General features: G+C 41.4%; 1 protein-coding gene across 3 annotated transcripts in view; it reads left to right on the top strand.

Moving 5' to 3' along the window:
* Nucleotides 1–17,758, top strand: part of rbfox1 (RNA binding fox-1 homolog 1) — a 365,339-nt gene that overhangs the window by 57,737 nt on the left and 289,844 nt on the right. For all 3 annotated transcript variants that reach the window (XM_051386964.1, XM_051386969.1, XM_051386965.1), the window contains exon 2: nucleotides 4,884–4,933. The gene's annotated coding sequence lies outside the window, so the exon portion shown is untranslated. The remainder of the gene's footprint in view (nucleotides 1–4,883; nucleotides 4,934–17,758) is intronic.

The raw sequence follows: 17,758 nt of genomic DNA on the forward strand, positions 1-17,758 counted from the left end.
GTGAAACTGCACATTTTCGAGTGGCCTTTTATTGTGGCCAGCCTAAGGCACACCTGTGCAATACCTATGCTGTCTGATCAGCATCTTGATATGCCACACCTGTGAGGTGGATGGATTATCTCGGCAAAGGAGAAGTGCTCACTAACACAGATTTTGACAGATTTGTGAATAGGCCTTTCGTGTACATAGAGAAAGTCTTTGAGTTCAGCTCATGATGAATGGGGGCAAAAACAAAAGTGTTGCGTTTATAATTTTGTTCAGTGTATATAAATTATGTTAGATTATTCTTTTAAGACTGGCTTAATAGATACAGCTTTACAGGGTCTGTAGGAAATAGCTTGAAAGTAGAGAATTGTTGAATATTTGCAAAAGATGATGCCATGCAGTTAAAAATGTTTTTGAAAAACACTGTAGGGAGAATATCAAGGCAGCATCCCCTGACTTTCCTTAAGGTTGACATTGGGTGTTAGTAAAATGTCTCAACAAATATTGAATCATCTATGAAATTTGCTGTGGACATTCATGTTCACCTCAGGATAAATTAGAATAACTGCTGATGGCCTGACTTTTTGTCAGATTTATTTATTTATTTTTATACAAGATATATTAATAAAATTACAAAAATTGCCTGTGTGTTTGTGTTTACTGTGTATTTAATAGATTAAACAATGAACAGTAAAAAATGTATTTTTGCTGTAATTGTACATGGAATTTTTTGTTAATTGACAGATATCTTGTATAATTATGGATGTTTTCATTACAAAAACTTTAAAATTTAAATAATTTCGTAAATTTAAACCTGATTATCTCTATTCGCCTGTATTTATAGTTAATTTAATTGTTTTTACAGTGTAAATATCTTTAATTTAACATGAACAAGCCAAAAAAAAATTAATAGTTATTTTCTGATATTTTACTGAATTATTTTGGTGCCCCCAGCTACCGGAATATTACTGTTTTTCTACATTTTCTTTTTCTTTTTTACAGTGTAGTGCCGTCATCAGATGGAAAGATTAGGTTGTTTAATAATTTGGTCTATGGGCAAATACCTGCAAAGCTAACCATTCCCATCAGCCTGGCTACTTTGTTTTTAGTGTTAATTTGTAACTGCTGGCATGTTAGCATTCTGACTTTTGCATCTATAGATAGATAGATTATCTAGAGTAGATAGAGTAGGTCCATTTCAGTTCACCTCCTTAAATGTGTAAAATAGATGACACACTCTAAAGCAGTTTATGCTTTAGGCTACCTTGTGATTGACAGGTCATTCTCAGTGAGTCTGCCCAGCTCGAACCCACCAAACTCAGATCAAACTGTCAAACTAGGCAGTGCTGATCAGATATGGATCCAGATTCTGTTACTGAATGACTATTTCTCTCCTAAATTCGTTTCAGAAACAAGTTTTAGTATTTACTACTGTAGTGTGTACTTTTTAGCTGGAATATGAGATTGTGTGTGACCAGGCGAGCTGCCATTGTTTCCTGCTACAGATGAGTTGCAATCAGCCATGCAGCCAATGAGCGACAACCATAACTCCAAACACGAGGCTTCAAAACAGTACTCTACAAACTATTATCTGATGTCATGATAGGTTTACAATTGTACTTTATCAATGTCTAGATTTTATCACTATCTAGTTTCCTGGTAGGTTTCCATGTACGTACTGATTAATAAGTTTGTACTTACTTGCCAGTTATTTTGGTCCTTTCCTAACAACTATATTTAGTATAGTTAGTATATTATAGTTTCCATCTAGTTTCCTTGTAAATACCAGGTAATTATCAGACTGTAAAATAAAACATTAACCCCTAGCGGTTAATGTTTTATTAAAGTACCTAATAATAACAATTTTCTATTAAATAAAAAAACGTTATTAATGTTATTCCATTACATATATGCCAAAATTATAACATGAGTATGATTTTTTTTTTTACTGTCCGAAAATGGGCTCGAACAAACGATTGAATTGTCTTCTTTTTTTTTTTTTAAATATGTGGTATTGACAACATTCATGGTTGTTCCATTATATATTTGGTACGAAAAATTATGTCAGGACAATTTTTCATACTTACTTTTCCTCTGAATCAAGTCTCTGCTATTTGGTAAAGGGCTATATTTAAATATTGCCCCATTAAGTCCTCTTAGTGAGGACTTTAGAGGGTTAAACTCACTGAAATTGAGTGTTTCCAGCTCAGCCAAGATGATATGATGATATATACTTTATTAATCCCTTATTGGAGAAATTCTTCTTTTCACTCTTTTTTATGTTATACACAAACACACTGGCTGAAATGCACACTTCATGCACTGTGAACATGCAAACAGGGAGAGAGATGGTGGAGTGATGGGCTGCCACATTAGCAGCGCCCCATGAGCAGTTTCTGTTCTGGGTTAGGTTGCCTTGCTCAAGGGCAACTCGCCAGTGCACAGGAGGTGAAACTGGCACCTCTCCAGCTACCAGTCCACTCCATATTGTGGTCTGTGGGACTTAAGCCGGCGACGCTCCGGTTTCCAAGCCAAGTCCCTACACACTGAGCTACTGCCGCCAACCTGCCCTGTGTGCCTTTGAACGGTGTGAGGAAACCCACACGACACAGGGAGGCAACAAAAACTCCACACAGAAAGATCTCAGCAGAGTGGTAGCCTCAAACCCACAACCTTCTCTACTGTGAAGAGAAAGTGCCAACTCCCCCCCCTTGTGCCAGTATCACTAATCAACATCAATCTCATGGCTTCAGTCTCTGGACCTGCTCCAAGTGTTTGTACTTGTGTGTTTGTACGAGTGAAACTCAGGGACAGCAGATTTCAGGGAGGGTCTGTTGGCAGATGGACAAGGCCTGACACAAAGCAACACATTCAGTAGAGCACACATGCACACACACACACCACTTCTAATCAAACATGGTGCAAACATGCTGTTCTTGCCAAGCTTGACTATGTAGGTGTTTGTGTGGGTGCTTTGGTGTCATGTATGTGGTAGCAGATGATGACAATCTGCTTACCTGTGTGTATGTAAAAAACTGTGTTGGTTAGGAAGATGAGTCAAAGAGAAAATTATGAAATATAAGTTGTGCAAACACTGACGCCTCTTTCTCATTAAGATACCAGCTTCAAGTGGGCGGCTGTGGCTCAGAGGCAGAGCAGGTTCGATCCCCGGCTCTTGGTGGCACATTTTGAAGTATCCTTGAGCAAGTTACTGAACCCCAAATTTCTCCCGATGCCGTGCATGTGTGAATGTGTATGAATGTTAGTTTCTCTTCGATGGACTTTGCCATCACTGTGTGAATGTGTGTGAAAGGGTGAATGGGGCACGTAGTGTAAAAGCGCTTTGAGTGGTCGGAAGACTAGAAAGGCGCTATACAAGTACAGGTCCATTTACCATTTACCATTCCTACCCTTTAAGAAATCATTTCCCAGGAGTTTCCTTGACAATACAGGACATCTTACAAACAGCTTTATAATATACCAGTATTTACCAGCCTAGTATTTATACATTTAATCCCTTTTTGAATGATGAAGGGTTCATGAAAGGTAGGTGGTCAGCATGACAGATGAGACACTTTGTGAGTACTGTAGTGAATTGTGTGATTTCTTTTAACCATACCATTATTTTGTCCACAGCCCATAAGTAACAGTACCAATTACGTAGAATTTATTTTATTTTACAGACAATTTATCTTCTCACCTATTAGCCTATTAAAAGAAGAAGCAGAAAGTGTTTCTTGCACATACAATTAACATTGCTGTGAAGGTATTTATCAACCACAACAAGGATGTTTCCATAGGGCTTTTGTGAGAATTCTGCTCGGGACCAGAAAAAAGAAAGAGTCGATGCCAAAAGGATTGCTGCAAGATTGATCCATATCTGGTAAAAGTGCTGCAGGGTGTCAGAATCAGAATCAATCAGAAATACTTTCCCCAGGGGGAAATTATTTCCTACCTACAGTTGAGTTTCAAACTAAATGCCTAGTGAGGGGCTATAATACAATTAACATTTTTCCAGGACAACATAGATTATTTCCAGGATATTTGGTCATTTTAATCAATTTCCAGATTTTATAGATTTGTGGGAACCCTGCATTATCACCACAACCATGTGGTGGAAGCAGTACACAGTGGTTTGTGTCTGATGCACTGTGGTAACTGGGAGAGAAACGGCCAGTGGATGGTAAAAATGTGACTTCAAACTGGATACAAAGCCAATTTATGACAGCTTCTGACAGACAACCACAATGCTGACGCATGCACAAATCTGGCTAAACTTTCAGTTGACACAGTTTTCCAACCTGTGTGATCGCCAGCTCATTTGTCTTTCCAGTCAGAACTATTTTATTTTATTTTTTGAAGTTATTTTTTTGGCCTTTTTTATGGGATAGTGACAGCTGAAGGTAGACAGGAAAGGTGGGTAGAGAGAGAGGCATGCAGCAAAGGGCCGCAGGTCAGATTCGAACCTAGGCCGCTGCAGCAATGCCGTATATGGGTCGCCAGCTCGACCGACTGAGCTACTACCGGGCGCCCCCAGTCAGAACTATTTTAGCAATGTTGCAGAGATCTGTGAGTACAATATCATTTCAGAACCAGTGACCAGAGCTACAAAAACAAAACCCAAGTGGGAATAAACTATGTTTTCCTTTTTAGATTTTAGATTAATGTCACCTGGGCATCCTTTGCTAAACAAAGCAGTGAGATGACAATCTGTGCTTCCATTGTGTACCTTGTTCCATCCAAATTCTATGATGGGTGTCAAGTGGTTTTGTGTGTTGTCTAACTTAAGATTTTAAATTGTGTTTGGTCACACTCAGAGCCAGCTTGTTGCTCCACTGTAATGTTGGTTGTGTCAAGCTAAAATTCTTCTTCTTTGTGTATCTGTGTGTTTGTTCCAGAGAACTTCAGTCCAGAGAGTAGCAGCTACAGGAATAAGGACAGCAACCTGGTAAGTACAGCGGTGTTACTTTCTTTTTATCAGTTTATTTTTTCTCTTCTACCAGTTCATTCCAATACCTGATAATCAGACTGAAAGGCCATTTCGTTTGGCCTCATTGTTCATCCTGGCATCATGTTCATATTAGCTGATTTCTGCTTGGAAGAGGAAGTGTTGCCCTAACCAGTCAGCAGGGAGTGATGTGTCACTAAAAGTTGCAGAGTTGTTATTTCTGTGAGTCGAATGACAACAACAGGCACAGCTGTATCACTGGCACCTAGGCTTGTTGCCCTTTTTCTGTCATTTTCTTTCATGGAGGTAGCTGGGTTTTTTTAATTTTAGTTTTTTGGCTCTGGTAAGGGAAGATGACATCCCATTCTTACTGCCATTAATGTTATGCCTCTCTGCTCCATTTGCCTCTTAATTATAGGATGGCATTCAATAGGTCCTCAGGCTTTTGTCCATTTGAATCCCACCTTAGTAGATCTGTCAAATGCAAATAATGGGCTAACTTTATTTTATAGGTGTGGTAAATTTGATCTGCTTACTTGCATTTATATGATACTCTATATATAATTAAAGCTGCAAGCATCAAGAAACGGGCCCTCACAGTCCGTGCACGTTGGGGCATGCTGAGGTCACATATTGTGCTAGCACATCATGTGTAGATAAAATTTCACGTAAATAAGATGATGGTGCCAGTAAGTGGCACTATGACTAACCCCAAATATTGGCATGTAGATGTGTTCAGACGGGGACTGGTATCAGGCATAAGAACTTTGATGGAGACTGGTTAAAGTACACTGAAGTTATGATAACATCTTGTTTCATGGCAAAATTGGAAATTTTACAGACACGCTGTTTGACACACAGTCACAAATAGCTTAACATTTAATCGTGAATGTGTTTAGATTGCACTGCCAGTTGGGTTGGGGTAGGGGTCCAAGCAGCTTTTTTGTTTGTCAGGACCGAGATCCATATAATTTCGTAAAATTTTTGCAACTGTTGAATTTCGTTCTGTGTTTTATGAGTTTTGGAGCATGTTGGAGCCTCCAAAAATGTGATCCTTTGGCGAAGACATAATAATTCCTTGCATTTCAATAGGTATTCGCAGTGGTCGCTGCTCAGGCCCTAAAAGCTGTGTTTCTTCTGTCTTTTCATCCGGCCATTAATCCACCAGCACCAGTTACTACAGCAGCAAGAAAACAATGTTGCACAACAAAAAAAAAAAAAAACGCAGCAGCACTGAGGAAACTTTATAACTGATCATTCACATGACATTGAGCTCTCTTGATTATAAAATGCCGGTCCATTGTATTAAGCATTTAAATAGGCTTAAAATGTTAAAAAATTGGCCCACCAGGAGTTAAAATATGGCCACGTCCAGTTTAAAAGGTCATTTTGTGTTATGAAAATGTGATAAATGGATTCCTCAATAACCACCAAAACCACACTATATTGTCCAAATTTGCCAAACAGTTATGGAAGTGATTGCTGCCTTTTAAAAATTTGACTTAATTGGACTGGAAAAAGAGTATGAATAAAGAATCAGCAAGCAGAAACTGGTCAAAAGGTACATTTTTAAAGACAGACTTGGGAAAAATGTGAACCTGTACTGAAGTGCCGATACTACAGCTTTTATTTCATCAACATTTTCACATTTTCAGGTTGTAGCTGCAAAAATAGTTTCTGTCTTCTCAAAACACATAAAAGGTGATTAGAGCTCAAAATGTAATGTGTGTGTCGAAGCTGTTGTAGTAAAATAAATAATGAATTTGAAAACTATTACCACCCTGTAAAAAGACCTGTAGTGGCCTGGTTGTGTGCTGTTTCCGGCTTGCTCATCTACAGGGAGCTGTCCAGGGTGCTGAGCAGTTGTGTACTAACAGATAAAAACCACTAGATGGAGCCAGAATGCCATCTATGGCAGCCACGGCGCATCAACATGAAGACACTGTCACTGGTAGACATGAAAGGAAGCTATCTGCATACTAGCAGTGTGGGAGTGAAGCGTGTTTTTGATGGCCTCATTTGTAGCTCACATCGGGACCTCCAGGTTCATTCCACCGGTGCCAAGCTGAGTACACAGTCTGCTCTGAAATGTTTGCATTTGGATTACACACACACAAGCCAAAGGCCACATGAAAATACTTTTGAACTGGTTATTTGTAATACAGGGAAACCAAATGATGAGCTGTAATGGATGCTAGAACAGCTGAGTAATCACACATCACTGCAGAAATGTCATATTGATGTTTTTGGTCCTGATGTCAGTGTCACATAGGTCCCTTTTCCACCAAAGTGTACACTGGAAGGCTACTACTAAGGCACTACTTTTGTCCTGGTGACAAGGCGCAGCTCCCGAATGGACTTGGAACGTTTTTGTGTATTTGGTCTCGCCAGCTATTAGGGGACAACCCCTCATGATATTAATAGAGCCAATCACAACATAACTTGTCTAGTTTAGACATGTAGTCACCATGATATAAGCTTGTAAACAAAGGAAGTAAAAACTAAGCAATATAACCCCAGCTCATTCGTAATATGGGTAGTAATGAACACTGCAGCCCGAGGTTTGTGCTAGCATGGCTTTATACTTTTATGTTGTTAACACACCTCTCTAACAGGAGTACTGTAACAGAGTACAAGCTGGTTGCAGAGAGGGACGTGAACAGCTACTTTTAGAGTTGCTGGTGGGCTGAAAATAGCAGCGAGCTGCTACTTTAAGAGCCTTCTATCCAGCTTACATAAATAGAAACAAGGGATGTGTGGAGAAAAAAAAGACTCTCAGCCAGTTAATCTGGCACAGTATTAAGAGTATAAAAAACTTCAAATGGGGAACCTTTTGTTCAAATGATCCATTATACAGGCAGGCCTCAGGGGACCTGCAGTAGAAAAGGTCTCTCTCATTCGCGCTCCTTGATTGTGAACACTGCCCGGGGATATTGCTGAACTTCAGATAATTGCGGCCAACGGGAGCCTTTGGCTTTGATAGCCTAAACAAACTCATCTCAACACTGTGTCCTCTAACACACCCTACACCGCTCAGCGCTGCAGAGGCCCTTAATACAGAGGGCAGATTTTTTTAACACTACTCAACTTTCTGAAGTACAGCAGTGAATCAGCAGGAAGCTCCCTAAGACATTGAACACTTTACCCACAAACACACACACACACACACACACACACACACACACACACACACACACACACACACACACACACACACACACACACAAAGCAGTAACTCTCCACCAGTGTTATTTGTTTGAAAGGAGTTCAGGGAGCAGCTTGATTCCAATGAATGAACTGATAAAGGAGTGAGGGATGATGATAGATGATAAAGATCAACTGAAGGAAGGAGATGGAGGATTTTCTATTTGAGAGACTCTACTTCAGATCATTGAAAATATATATATAGTAGACAGAGCTTCCAGTTATGTGCAGTGAAGGCAAGGCCGAAGTGTGGTAAATCTGCATTATTTCTAATGGCCAGCAGGCGGAGCTACATTGGTTGCAAAAAATAAGTCTGATAGAAATGAGTCTTAGGGAGATATGAGCCGACCTCTCACATAATTTGTTAGCTCAGTAAACAGTTTCCTAATTCAATTCAATTCAATTCAGTTTTATTTGTATAGCGCCAATTCATAACAGAAGTTATCTCAGGACACTTTTCAAATAGAGCAGGTCTAGACCGAACTCTTTAAAACATTATTTACAAAGACCCAACAGTACCACCATGAGCAAGCACTGAGAGAGAGAGAGAGAGAGGCTCAGTGCATCATGGGAAATCCCCCAATAGTCTAGGCCAGACGCGGGTTACATACGGCCGTTAAGCTTTTTAATCCGGCCCACCTGACTTGTTCAAACTATATTATAAAATGTAATTATTATTAAATCGCATTCATTTTGACGTCCCTGCAATAACCACGTTTCCCCATTTGGCGCCCAATGACCCTTGTTGGAATGTGGTGTTTTATGCTGCTTTAAGGTGCTCCTTGGATTGGTGGCTAATTTACAGACTCAGCAAAACTTTGTTCACCGACAGACTGCGATTCAAGAGTCCAGTACCAAGGCAAGTTTTTTGCTGGCGTTCAAATTAGCAAAGGCTATCAAGCCTTTGTCAGAAGGCAAGTTTTTGAAAGACTGCATGGTCTCTTGTGTCCGGAGAGCAAAGGCAAGTTTGAAAAGATCAGTTTATCGCAAAGGACAGTGAGCCGTGTGGAACTGATTGATGAAGCTATTGCCAGCGAGTTAAACAAAAAGGCAGAGTCCTTCACGTTATGTTCATTAGCACTGGATGAAAGTAACGACATAAAAGACACTGCTCATCTCCTTATTTTTATCTGAGGGATTAATGAAGTCCCTGAAAGGAAAGACGCGGGGAGAGGACTTATATGACAGCGTGTCTGCCGCCATCGAGAGAACAGAGCTACCTTGGAGTAAACTTGCCAATGTCACCACGGATGGATCGCCAAATTTAACTGGAAAAAACGTTGGGCTGCTGAAAAGAATCCAGGATAGGAAAGTGAAGTAGGAAAACGCTGACCAGGATGTCATTTTCCTTCACTGCATCATTCATCAGGAATCTCTGTGTAAGTCTGTATTGCAGCTTAATCGTGTGGTGAATCCAGTGGTAAAACTTGTGAACTGTATACGAGCAAGGGGCCTTTAGTACCGTCAGTTCATTGCGTTCCTGGAGGGAACCGATGCGGATCACCAGGACTTATTTTACCACTCTCGTGTCCGCTGATTAAGTTTGGGCAAAGTGTTTCAGAGAGTGTGGGAGCTCAAAGAGGAGATTCGCACATTTTTGGAGTCAGAGGGGAAATCCGCTGAAAGTTGAGTGACAAGAACTGGCTTTGTGACTTTGCTTTTGCTGTGGACATATTTTCCCACATGAATGAGCTGAACTTGAAGCTACAGGGAAAAGATCAGTTTGTGTACGTCATGTGCACAAATGTGAGAGCCTTTAAATCCAAGCTGAATTTATTCTCTAGACAAGTTTCAAACAAATCTTTCGCTCATTTTCCTACACTAGCCACGCAGAAAGAGGCCACCCGAAATGCGGAGAAATACAGCAAATCACTGGACGACCTACACAGAGAATTCTGCCGTCGGTTCTGTGATTTTGAAAAACCTGACAAGTCACTTCAGCTGGTGTCCTGTCCCCTGTCACACGACCCTGAAACAGCACTGCCTGACCTGCAATTGGAACTGTTCGATCTTCAGTCTGACTCCATCTTAAAGGAGAAATTTAACTCTCTTAAACTGAATGACTTTTACGCTTCACTTAACGAAGCTACGTTTCCAAACCTCCAGAGGGCGGCACAGAAGGTGCTGGTGTTGTTTGGCTCGACCTACTTGTGTAAGCAGACGTTCAGCGTCATGAACATCAACAAAACCCATCACAGATCAAAGTTAACTGACCAGCACCTCAGACGATCCGAAAATCAAACAAAATAACCCAGAAAAAGAGAGCAACAACACTGTTCCCACTGAAATTGAGCGTGAGTTTTCTCTACTGTTATGAATACATGCATTTGTAAAATAATTTGTAAATGAGCCTTGCATATTCATACTTTGCTGCCTCTTAGAGGCCAGTCATTTTATATAATGGCTTGTACATGTCATATACATTAGTTCACATAAACACTCCATCCATCTGCTCCTCACCTGGCCCCCCTGTCAAATTTTAGAACTCAGTGTGGCCCACAAGTCAAAAGGTTTGCCCACCCCTGGTCTAGGCCTATAGCAGCATAACTAAGGGATGGTTCTGAACTCACCTTAGCCAGCCCTAACTATAAGCTTTATCAAACAGGATACGTCTTAAGCCTACTCTTAAATGTGGAGAGGGTGTCTGCCTCCCGAACCACAACTGGAAGCTGGTTCCACAGGAGAGGAGCTTGGTAGCTGAAGGCTCTGGCTCCTGTTCTACTTTTAGAGACTATAGGAACCACAAGTAGCCCTGCATTCAGAAAACGCAGTGTTCTAGGGGGGTAATACGGTGCTATGAGTTCTTTAAGATATGGGTAATAAAATAAGGGGGGCTGACCATGAAGAGCTTTGTAGGTGAGGAGGAGGATTTTAAATTCTATTCCAAATTTTACAGCGAGCCAGTGCAGAGACGCTAATACAGGAGAGATATGATCTCTTTTCCTAGTTCCTGTCAGTACTCGTGCTGCAGTGTTCTGGATTAATTGGAGCATCTTAATGGACTTATTGGGGCAGCCTGATAATAAGGAATTGCAGTAATCCAGCCTGGAAGTAACAAATGCATGGATTAGTTTTTCTGCATCCGTCTCTGACAGGATGTGTCTAATTTTTGTAATATAACGTAAATGAAAAAAACGCAGTCTTAGAGGTTTGCTTTATGTGGGAATTAAAGGACATGTCCTGATCAAAGATAACTCCAAGATTCCTGACAGTGGTGCTAGAGGCCAAGGTAATACCATCTAGAGTAACTATATCTTTAGACAGTGAGTCTCGGAGGTTTTTGGGGCCAAGTACAAGAATTTCGTTTTTTTCTGAGTTTAACATCAGAAAATTGCAGCTTATCCAGGTTTTTATGTCCTAAAGACTTGTTTGTAATTTAGATAATTGGTTACTTTCATCGGGCTTGATCGACAGGTGTAGCTGTGTATCATCGGCATAACAATGAAAGTTAATGGGGTGATTCCTAATAATGTTGCCTAAGGGAGGCATATATAAAGTGAATAGAATTGGTCCAAGTACAGAACCTTGTGGAACTCCATGACTAACTGTAGTATTTATGGAAGAGTCATCGTTAACATGTATAAACTGAGAACGATCTGATAAATATGACCTAAACCTGCTCAGTGCGGTTCCTTTAATGCCAATTTGATGCTCAAGTCTCTGTAAAAGAATATCATGGTCAATGGTGTCAAATGCAGCACTAAGGTCTAATAATACAAGTACAGTGACAAGTCCATTGTAATGAGTTTATGGTCTCGATCTATAGTTTCAAGACTTCTTCCATACAGCATGATGTTCATTTAGTAAATGATGGTCCCATTTAGAGTAAAACTGAAGCAGCATTCTAGTCTTCTGACCACTTTAAGCGCTTTCACACCATTCAATTCAATTCAATTTAAATTCAATTTTATTTGTATAGCACCAATTCATAACAGAAGTTATCTCAGGACACTTTTCAAATAGAGTAGGTCTAGACCGAACTCTTTAAAACATTATTTACAGAGACACAACAGTACCACCATGAGCAAGCACTTGGCGACAAGGGCAAGGAAAAACTGCCTGTTAAAAGGCAGAAACCTAGGACAGATCCTTCGGCTCTAGGTGGGTGGTCGTCTGCCTCCACCAGTTGGGGTGAAACAGAGAGAGAGAGAGAGAGACTACATGCTACATTCACACATTCCTACACTCATGGCAAAGCATCTGGGAGCAATTTAGGTTTCAATATCAAGTAGTAGTATCAAGGGCGCTTCAACATGCAACAGGAGGAGCCGGGGCGCGAACTGCCAACCTTCTGATTAGTGGGCGACCAGCTCCACCTCCTGACCCACAGCTGCCCCACCAAACTGTCAACTAGGCAGTGCTGATCAAATATGAATCAAGATTCTGTTACTGCATTGATTATTTCTCACCTAAAATCTTTTCAGAACCGACAATGCAATGGCCATAATGCCAAATGCAAGACTTCAAATCAATACGCTATGTTTAGCTGGTGCATTGTCCACAGAAGACAAAGAAAGAAATTGTTCTCTTTTCACTCTTTTTTAGACACTGAGTGTACAAACAGGGAGAGAGATGTGCCACGTTAGCAGCGCCCCATGAGCAGTTTCTTGGGGTTAGGTTGCCTTGCTCAAGGGCACCTCGGCAGTGCACAGGAGGTGAAACTGGCACCTCTCCAGCTACCAGTCCACACTCCATATTGTGGTCTGTGGGACTTGAACCAGCGACCCTCCGGTTCCAAAGCCAAGTCCCTATACACTGACCTACTGCTGCCCTTGCAAGAAGAAGAAATGGCAAGAAGTACTTGCAAGCCATTTGTTCTGGTGTTTTTTTCTGTGTCAGTTGCTTGTATTTCCCCCCCTAACATCTTTTGGTACTCAATAAAAGCTCCTTCTCGGTTTGAATGAGTTTCTTCCTTCTACATCCTGCCCCATTTGCATAGGAACACAGTGACATGTTCAGATCCTTCTCCATAGCTGCCCCCTCCCTCTGGAACTCTCTCCCGAAACAAATCCGAGACTGAACTGATCCATCCAACTTCAAATCACTGATCAAAACCCAACTCTTCAGAACTGCTTTAGTGATTAATTCATTGTTGAGTGTTTGTTTGTTGTTTCTTAGTGTGCTGTTTTTAATACCTTTTTCTTTTCCTGTTAACCTATGTAAAGTGTCTGAGACTTGAAAAGCACTCTATAAATTAAATGAATTCTTCTTATTATTATTATTACATGACGTCATGTGCAGACAAGGGTGTAAAAAACATTGCAGCCTCTCTGGGCCATCAGCAGGGCTTTATACCATCAATCTACTCAGTATTTATTTTTTTCTCATACAACCAGTTTCTTTCTTTCAAAAATGAATAAAAAGACCACTATGTGAATAAAGCAAATTCCTCCGGACATGACAGTGAGTTCTGATGTTACAGTATTAGGTGTCATTATGTTCCTTGACCCTGTGTTCCATGAGAGGATCAGTTCATTATGGTGGAATTTTGTCTGAATGCAGACAGACCTTTGCATTCAGTCTACTCATTGCCATGGAATGCACCACTGCCTTCACTCTGGCGTGTGTGTGTGTGTGTGTGTGTGTGTGTGTGTGTGTGTGTGTTTATTTGATTTCTGCTAATTAACCAACAAAGTATTTTCTTTACACCAACTGCCTCATCACCACTGCATTATGTCACCATTCTGTAACTTTGCTCATCACTTCTCTGGAGTGTGTGTGACCGTGTGTAATAAAGACACAGAGTGACCACCAGGGGGCAGGAGGCTTCCAGTTAGTAGTTTCTGTGTGTATAAGTGACTGTGTGTGCATGCACATGAAGCCCACCACGGGACTTCATCAGTTAATTAGTTTTTCTCCCTTATTTTTACTCGTAGTCTGCCCATTGGGGATCTCTCTCTCTCTGTCTCTCTCTCTCTCTCTCTCTCTCTTTCTCTCTCTCTCTCTTCATCACTGTATCGTCTGTATCAGCAAATTATACTACAGGGAAATCTTTTTTTCTTTTAAATAACCCCTCTCCTCTGTGTCTCTTTCTCTCTCTCACACACTCTTTGGCTCCTTTTTGTTCTTCCTTCCCTCACCCTCTTCTTCCTCTCAGTCTTTCTTATCCGTTTCTCCCTTCATAAGCCTATTCCCCTTGAAGTGTGCTGGTTATGGATGCTCAAGTTGTCGGCCTGAGACCAGAAGATTATTAGGAGGATACATGATTAAAGAAACTCTCATTTCCTCCATGGCTGCAGAGAAAACTTTGCCAGCAGACAGATTCAGACCCTTTTAGTTTCCTTAACACGTCTGTTGGCGCAACCACACTACGGGGCAGACTTTCTTACAATGTAGCATTAAAAGCACTGGCTGTTCTCTTTTTAATGGTAAAATGGATCATTCTTTGCATGAAGAATTCAAGTCTGAAGTGAAAGAGAGCAGAATGAAAAGAAGAAAAGGGAAAATGAGTGTTTGTGTTTATGGAGGCATCTCCAAATACGTTATTGCTTCAGGTAATGTCTCATGTGTCACACCATGTGACGCTGTGAGGGTGGCCATATTTTCAAACTCCTAATCTGGGACTCTTAAGTGTACCGCATGTTCTTGCAGGTGCCCTGAACGCAGCATTTTTATTGCAGGGTACTTGATGAAGGAGTAAGTTCCACTTTCTCTTTGGCATGACTCGCAATAAGAACAGAGAACAGGTTCCAAATTGTCCAATCCATCAAAATCGTATTGCCTCTAAGCTTATCAGTTACTTGTATCGATGCTAGCATGTTTTTCTGACAGATGGGCATTACAAAACAATGACATCAAACTCAAACATTTTCGCTGCTGGAAATTTGCAACAAGGAGAAGAAGAAATGGTCAAAGGCGTGGCTTAGTTTCACGAAGAAACTCAAACTACCAAACCTGTGTTTCTACACTGTGTTACATTGTGTTATGCGTAGGTGCTAAGAACCTGTCTCAGGTTACTTTTATGAGGATAAGTGATCAGGAACCAATGAGTGAATTGCTACCAAATTGGACCAATAAGCAGAATCGTTAATTACATTGGAATCAATGAAATCTTATACTGACTTTTATAGAATACTTCTGTCAGAGAGAGCCTATGATGTCTATAGCCCATGGCCTAGCAACAGACAGAACATGATAAATGTCTATGTAAGCGCAACAGTTAATTAATAATGTCAGTTGGCCCAACACTCTGGTCCCAGAATCGGAAGCAATCAGTTAATGGTCTGATTACGATTTTGCAACAAAATAATTAAGTGGCCATAGCGTTAGTTCAGGCAGGCCACAAAGTCAAGCTTAAGTCACAATTGTAAAAAACCAAGGTCAGCCTTATTTTAGCTGCTTTAGCCTGCCTACCTTTGCGGCTTCCTCTGCAAACTGCTTTGCAACCCGCCTTCACCCCAGCTACTCCTTTAATGCTGTATCTCATTTAATCAATGTAATTTCTGTTGTCACTGATGGCAGCTCTGTTCTTTATCCCATGGGGGGTCTGCTGCTTACTGCCTCAAGCTTTCTACATATGCACTCAGAAGGACCGGGAGATCCCAGAACAGAGCCATACCACGAAATATAACTTACTGCAAGTGGAGATAGTTTTCTCTTGAGAGAAATGTTCCCAACTGAATTAGTAGTGGTGAAAACTGGGACATTATAGGGACTCAAGTCAGCTTGCAACTGGGTCACTAACAGGGATGACTGTACGGTATTGTAACAAGACTGAGTCTGCTAAACTTGCTAGGCAGCTGGACTCGTGAGATCACAAAATCACATGAGAATCCAGGCTTAAAGCTATATGTGCTTGTGTCCAACCACAGTGGTTCAAACCTTTGAGGAACTACTGGCAACTATGGCATGAGTTACGTTCGTGGTTTAATGCTAGGTTTGTGAGAAATTACCGTTTGCTTGAAAGCAACAATGGCAGCTGTAAAAGAGGTTAGCCTAGATGCTGCTAGCATCAGTTCTATCAGAACTGGAGAGTATTTCTTTTTTAAAAGAAGAGCAAAAAACGGCACTGAATGCTTTTCTCCTTGAAGGATTTTTTCCGCTCTTCTTTTGACTGACTTCAGTAAGAGTTCGACAATGTTATATGGTTTGTTGATTTAATTGGAAGTTTGCCCATGATAGACAGATTGTTCATCCGATCATAGGCAGCGCCAGGGTAAGGCTTGGTTGGGCTATAGCCCCATCAAGAATTGTGTTAGCCCTACCGTTAGCCCTACCATAAAACCAAGTGAAGTGCGGAGTCCAACAGCGCCTCCACGTTGTAACGGTATTCAGGCAGCTGCGATGACAACTGTCGTGAGTGATGTACGTACATCTGTAGTTAATATTAGCGGGTTACAGTCATAAGCTCAGGTCAAAATTTAGCATGGATAAATTTGTTTTTAAACGTCGTCGGACGAACAACAAATTGCGGTGGCGGGCGTGTTGGATAAAACTACGGACACACCTTTGACACCTGCAGGGGAAGACGAACACTCCGGTCCCGCGTCTTCCATGTGCCAGGCTTGGCCGGACGAAGATGAGCAAAAAGAAGAGGAGATGGAGCAGCAGCAGGAGCAGGAGGAAGAGGACGAGGAAAGCGGCTGGGAAGGCCAGCCACAGCTAACCACTGCGGGCACGGACTCTGGCCATGATGCTAATGCTACCACTGACATTAGCCAACGACCCGGGGATGGACCGCGGCGCTCCATCAGGAAAATTTACCCTTCAAGGCTATTAGGTAACCAGCAGAGATCTTTCAACGCTGCCTGGTTTGGCAAATACAGCTGGCTTGAATATTCGATTGAGATGGACGCAACTTTCTGCTTCGCCTGTCGACATTTTTTGGGTGGTGGTGGGCACCAGTTCCATTCAGAGCCGGCCTTTTCTAATGGATATAAGAACTGGAAACACGCAACAGCAGCCTTTAAAAAACACAACGCAAGTGCGGCACACAAGTTCGCCATGGAGGCATGGGCTGAATTTAAACTGGCAACGACAGATGGAAAACATGATAGATGCGGGCCATTCAAAAATCGTACAAGAAAACAGAGAGTACAATGAGGGTTGTGGTTTTGTCCCTGCGTCATACTGCATGCCAAGGCATCGGTCAGCGAGGTCATCGAGAGGATGAGGGGTCATAAAATAAGGGCAACTTTGTGGAGCTGCTGAACGTAATTGGTGAGTTTGACCAGACAGTTGGCTACTAAAGGATAATCTCAGAAATGCCAAAGACACACATAAAGACATTCAAAACGAGATTTTTGAAATTATGGCTGACATGGTCAGAAATTAAATAAGTGCAGAAACCCGAGAAGCAGAAAATTTCTAATGTTTGACGAAAGCAAAGATATCCGTAAAAGTGAACAGATTTCCATTGTTGTGCGGTATTTAAAAGGAGACGAGGTGCGTAAGGAATTCCTGCACTTCACATGCGCAGATGGCCTGGACGCCGACTCCCTCCTGAGAAGCATGCAACAGACTTTATCACAGTGCAATATTGACAAAAACATGTGTGTCGGACAGTGTTATGATGGCGCTGCAGTTATGTCTGGCTCCAAAAGTGGCGTTCAGCAGAAATTCAAAAAGGATGTGCCACAAGCACCTGTGCACCAAAGCCGGTGTGAGCCAGGACGGGACACG

The sequence above is a fragment of the Dicentrarchus labrax genome, unplaced genomic scaffold (genome assembly GCF_905237075.1).
Source record: "Dicentrarchus labrax unplaced genomic scaffold, dlabrax2021, whole genome shotgun sequence".
NCBI classification, from domain to species: domain Eukaryota; kingdom Metazoa; phylum Chordata; class Actinopteri; family Moronidae; genus Dicentrarchus; species Dicentrarchus labrax.